This window comes from Egretta garzetta, unplaced genomic scaffold (genome assembly GCF_000687185.1).
Source record: "Egretta garzetta isolate BGI_Z169 unplaced genomic scaffold, ASM68718v1 scaffold271, whole genome shotgun sequence".
Taxonomy (NCBI): domain Eukaryota; kingdom Metazoa; phylum Chordata; class Aves; order Pelecaniformes; family Ardeidae; genus Egretta; species Egretta garzetta.
Window position 1 is genome coordinate 1,061,155 of NW_009258669.1, and position 6,382 is coordinate 1,067,536.

The following is a 6,382-nucleotide window of genomic DNA, read 5'->3' on the forward strand; positions in this document are numbered from 1 at the left end:
GATTACTTTTAAAACAGGGTATTTTTTGCTTGTTACAAATCTTGTATGCCATGAGTGTGGTATACACTTTTTCTACAGTAATCTGGAATGTTAACAAATTTTTGTGCTGATATTAAATTGTAAGTAAACATAGCCTCTGTGGACTCCTCAGAATTGTTAGAACTTGGTTTTAGTTGAGGAGATGCTTTATCCTTTACAAATAAAAAGCCAAACTACTGCCTTTTGTGTTGAGACTTTTTTTTTTTAAACTGAGTTAACATCTTTTATGTAAACTTTAGTGAACAAATAAAAACAGTTTACAGCGTTCCTGGCATTTAGCATGGTACTTCAATGCTTTATAGATTTTAAGGATATTAATATGATCTTGTAAAACACAGTACTGTGACATCTTTTTGCTGTTAAGACTACTGATTACAACTTTTTTTGTGAGGTCCATCTTCGACTTGTGTGAATGGATATTGCTCACTGACTTCAGGGTGCTGCTGGTATAGTCCATGTGGTGTCAGTGTTCAGACCTGTGGTGAAGCAGAGATAAGCCTTTGGGTAGCCTTGTTTACTTTTGTACTCTTTAAATGATCGAGGTAAAATTCTAAATTTTCTATAACTCTAAAATGAAGAAGTGTCATCAAAAGCAGCTATTACTATGAGATGTGTGGTAATATTCACATAAATGTAGTTGGCATCCAGCAGTTAAGTTTATTTTTAGGTAGTGCCATAAAAAATAATAGAACAAGCCTGGAGGACTGAATTTTTAAAAAATGTGTTGCAGTTTCCACAAGAGTCTTGATAATGCAGACAAAATGTTCAAATTCCAGTTCACTGAAATTGCTGTGCTAAATCTGTACATATCTAGTATCAAGACGTAAGCTTGTTAAAGCAATACTGGTGGGGCTGGCTATGTTTCCTGCGAGAGTTCCTGTGTAATGGGCCGTGGGGGAAGAGGGATTATATTTCCTGCTTCTTCAGTCCCTTCTTGGTGTTTGAACAAAACAGAAATACCTTATTTGTCTTTGAGATTATTTCTATAGTTACGGGGCAGGGAGGGTGTCTGCTGTAGACGTTTTTAACCCTGTACCAGCCAATTTGCTCTACTGAAACGTACTTACTTTGCCCTAGTAACAACTCAGATGAGGTCTGAAGCAATGGATGCCAAATCAGCTTCCCATGGTAATTTTCATCTACAGTTGCCCATGTACCGCACATAGCTGGTAAATATATTGTATTTACAATAAATGCAAGTCTTTGTTTTGCTTCCTTTCCTCTTGTACACAGTTTTTTCTGCCCATATTTAAAGAAAAAATTGAAATGAAAACACAGCACTGATTTTCAGAGAGGCTTAGTTGGGAAATGTAGAGATGTAGTAAAGAATAGCTGTGTCATAGGCTGCAGGTGAGGGAAAGACAAATGATAGAAGACAAAGCATGTTGCTTCCCTATACAAAGGGGACCATCAGTGTTAAAACTTAAGCATAATTGACATCTTTCTTCAGATTTTAATTTCTCTACTGGTGGCACATGTTAGCCCGAGCAGTAGATCCTCCCTTCCTGACATACAGAATTAGTTGTTTTAATTCTGTAGAATCTTCCTAGGCTTTGAGCTGAATACTTCCTGAAGAGCTATTGTGCTTGCTAAGCATAGATACTCGAGCTGTTTAAGTATGCTAGAAACACTGGAAATGCAAACAGTTTGTAGACTGTACCGTCTTCTACAGGTAAATCTTGGGATTTTCTTGGTACAGTTCTAAGCAAATTTTCTGGTGGAAAAAATTACCCAACAAATTTTCAGAAAAAATATGTGGGTTTCTTGGATTCATGCTTCCAAAATTATGAGGATCTATTTTACAGTGTAAGTGCCTATAAAGCAGTCATACAACTGGTAATTAGTTGTGACAGTTTTATTTCGTGGTATGCCAGATACTTTGTGGTCCATGGTGCAAACAACCTCGACCTTGCCCAGAGCATATCTAATTTCAGTAGCTGAACTGGCTCTCTTTGCTTTTGTAGACACAAAATTAGTCAGAAATACCAGTGTTGTATGTGTCTTGGTCTTAACAGCTGGCAGTCTTCTCCGAATTGTGTGCAGCCTCTGTTGATAAGTACAATGCTGTCAGTAGTATTTCCAGCTGTGGCTGAAAAGCTGTTCTTATGGTAGCCTAATATTCTTTCAAAAATTTCATGAAGGGTATGCCACCCCAGTGACCAGTAACTGACATGTATATAAATGGGACTGAAGTTTATATTGTGTATGTAACAGTTTACAATTTGCTGTAAAACACCAGGTTAAAAAGATCAAGACTGAAATGTATAACTGAGTAGCCATGAATGGAAAGTTTTACTCCCATTTGAGTCAATATGTTAATAGGCCAGTAAAGAATGAGAACTTTCTGCTGAACTAAAGCACCTTAAAGATATGAGATAGCCCAAGTTTAATGAGAAAAAAACTGGGGGAGAGGCTCAGTTTCTTCAATAACTCAAGTTTCTGGAGACAGAAGTGGTATGTGGAGAAAAAGCTTGAAGATTCAGAGAAAAAAGATTGAAAGATACCTTTACAAATTTTACAGTATTAAAGCTATCCTGTTACATCTGTTATTGTTTGTTAGGGCTTTGTGACTTCTTGTCTTTAGTAGTGTAATTTGAGACATAGCATGAACATGAATAAGTAGTTCCTGATGAAGTCTGAACGTATTAGTTCAGTGCACTGATAGGATAATGGAGTATATACACTCAGATACTATGAATGGGCCTGAGAATGAGAAGTCCATGAGTCAGAAGAGGCAGAAAGCATTTTTATTTTTCTTGTTGATCAGTAAGAGACAGGAAAGGATTCTTAATATATAAGCCAAAGGAAAGACCCAGGTCTCAAAAGATCCAGTGTGGCTGGACTGCTTCATGGTTTTAGAATAGACTGCTGTTTGCTACTAACTTAGTGTCTCGTGGTACTACTGATGATGTTGTTCTGAGTTGTTAACTGCTACCCCCCTGCAGAATAGACCCAGATCTCTCTGGAGTGCTGTCCTCTGAGATTTTTGCATGATTTTTCTCTGTCCACAGTAGCTCATCTATTTCTAGTGGCTTGCACTCTGTTTAGCTTGCACCTTGAAACATTATTTTAAGACACAGTAAAATAAGATGATGTGGTGGCTTAACCAGAGCTAAACACCACACAGCAGTTGCTTCCCCCTGGTGGAAGGGTGAAGAAAATCAGAAGAGTAAAAGTGAGAAAACTAGTGGGTTAGGATAAAGGCAGTTTAATAGGTAAAGCAAAAGCCAGTCATACAAGCAAAGCAAAACAAGGAATTCATTCACTCCTTCCCAGTGACAGGCAGCTGTTCAGCTGTCTCCAGGAAAGCAGGGCTCCATCACACCTAACGGTTACTTGGGAAGACAAAATGCCCCCCCTTCCTTATATTTTCCCCAGCTTTATATGCTGAGCATGATGTAATATGGTATGGAATATGTCTTTAGTCAGCTGGGGTCAGATGTCCCAGCTGTGTCCCCTCCCAACTTTTTGTGCATCCCCAGCCTACTCACTGGTGAGGTGGGATGAGAAGCAGAAAAGGCCTTAACTCTGTAAGTACTGCTCAGCAATAACAAAAACATCCCTGTGTTACCAAAACTGTTTTCAGCACATATCCAAAACATAGCCCCATGCTAGCTACTATGAAGAATCTTAACTCTATCCTACCCAAAACCAGCACAGAAGTTCTTAAAGATATTGTCAGGATGGATGGATAAGCTTAAGATTTTACTAAGAGATACAAATGACGTTCTTAAATCATGAAATCTTTTGAATGTGATTTCCTGCTTTCTTCCATTGGAAGAGTATGAGCCAAAAGGCTTATGCTTTTGGAATAAGCCTTTTGGATGCTATGACAGTACGCTTTGCACAGTATACAATATGTTTTTATAATGATCTGGATGCAGGAATCAAATGTATGTTAAGTAAGTTCACCGACGACATTAGACTAGGAAGAGCTGTGGATTCCCTCAAGGGCAGAGAGGCCTTCCAGAGAGATCTGGGTAGACTAGAGAGCTGGACAATCACCAACTGTATGAAATATAAAAAGAGCAAGTGCTGGATTCTCACCTGGGACAGGCAATCCTGGTTATATGTACAAACTGGGGGATGAGAGGCTGGAGAGCTCTGCAGAAAGAGGTCTGGAGGTTGGGTTAACGGTGAGTTAAATATGAGTCAACAGTGTGCCCTTGGTAGCCAAAACAGCCAACCATGTCCTGGGGTGCATCAAGCACAGCATAGCTAGCTGGTCAAAGGGAAGGGATTGTCCCACTCTACACTACACTGGTGTGGCCCCACCTTAAGTACTATGTTCAAGTTCGGGTGCCTCAATATAAGAAACTATTAGAACGTGTCCAGAGGAGGGCAGCCAAGATGGTGAAAGGTCTCAAGGGCAAGACTTAGCAGGAGCGGCTGAGGTCACTTAGTTTGTTCAGCTTGGAGAAGAGAAGGCTGAGGAGTGATATCATCGCAGTCTACAGCTTCCTCAAGAAGGGCAGCAGAGGGGGAGGTGCTGATCTCCTCTCTCTGGTGACCAGTGATAGGACACAGGGAGATGGTATGAAGCTGTGTCAGGGGAAGTTCAGACTGGACATTAGGAAAAGGTTCTTCACTGAAAGGGTGGTGGGTTACTGGAACAGGCTCCGCAGGGACACAGCATCAAGCCTATGAGAGTTCAAGGAGTGTCTGGATGATGCTCTTAATCATATGGTTTATTTTCAGGTAGTCCTGCGAGGACCATGGAGCTGGATTTGATGATCCTTGTGGGTGCCGTCCAACTTGAGATATTCTATGATACTATGTATGGCAAGGACATAGTCTGAGGTCAAAAACAAAAGTTATGCCAAAGATCTTTTTGAACTGTTATTCCAAAAGGGCACTTTGTTTATTCCTCTTCTTCCCTAAGCCTCATTCTGTGGAATAGAAATAAAGATGCATTTATTACAGCTTTGGAAAACCTAATCCATAAAGATGGAGGATGAAACAATACATGGTCTTACCCAAACTTTTCATTGTTCATGTTTTAAAGAAAAGTCAGTGTCAGTTCAACAGCTATCCAGCTGGATTTGTATGAAGAATTACTCATTTCTAATGAACAAACTCTATTCCTTCCACAGGTTTTTCTTAAAAAAAAAAAAAAAAAAATCACAGAAGAGCTTATAAGTAAGGTGAATGGTATTTATGAGGAATCTTTATGAAACTCATGGGTTTAGGTTTTTTACACCAGCACAGACTTCTGCAAGAGATTACTTCATTCAAAAGCCTATATGCCACAAATGTTTTGAAACCTGGAGATTCCGCAGGGGAAGTGCAGTTTGTTCACGCTGATTTTACTCTCTTGAACCTACTTTCTCTGTCCAAGAAAAGATGAATGGCTAGGTGGATTTCTGTTCAGACCAAATACAGCTGTTCTTATTCTTGCTCCGATAACATCCAAATATCCCTCATCTTTCTAAACACAAAACATAATTTTGTGAAGCTGATCAAAGCAGGAACAAATATACCCACATTGTTGTGTTTCTGAAAGTTAGTCTTGCACTTCCAAGGTTGAAGATTGCACAGGTAAGTTGGTAGCTCTAGTTCAAAGCTTAACTATCCTTTCTAATAGATTGGATTTTAATTTTGTTTTTCCTGATGTGTAATCTAAATCTCCTTTTTAGTAATTTTAAGCCTATTACACAAACTATAGTGAATGGTAGAAAGAGCTTTGTTCTATTGCAGATCTGCCGTGTAGTTCAAGATCATTATATTCCCCCTCAGTTTTGTCTAAAAGCACCCTCAATTTCTTTCCACCTTTCTTACTGTGTAGGTATGTAATACCTTTCATTCAAGACATGAACCGGCTGCTTCACACACTCTGTGAACTGCAGTTTCAAAAGAGGAGACAGTGGATGCTGTTTATGAGATGGTAGCAATGGAAAGTATGTGTGCAACATCAGTGTACATAGCCTGCAAAAGATCACTGGTGGTTTTTTTATTTATTGAAAGAATTAACAGGTAATAAGCTGTCTACATGCTAACCTGTGTGGTTGCTAGCATAATGTAAAAGGCTTTCAATCTACGCCAGTGATGTTGCAGTGAAAGTTTTTAGATAAGGTATGCTTAAGCATGCTAAATGATACATAATCTTAAGATTAATACATGCATGTTATATCTGTGTATATTGCAATGCTGGACTGTGCAAAGAAACCAAACCAGGAATAAGCCACATTAAATACTGGAAGGAACTTACCTGCATCAGCTCAGTACTCTATCTTGCCTATTTAACATGTCTGTTTCTTATCCAAGTCAGCTTATTTGCTTGGATCAGGTATTTGTGAAGTGCTGTTTCATACCATGTCGATTTAGTTCTCAGACAGCAGTAGTT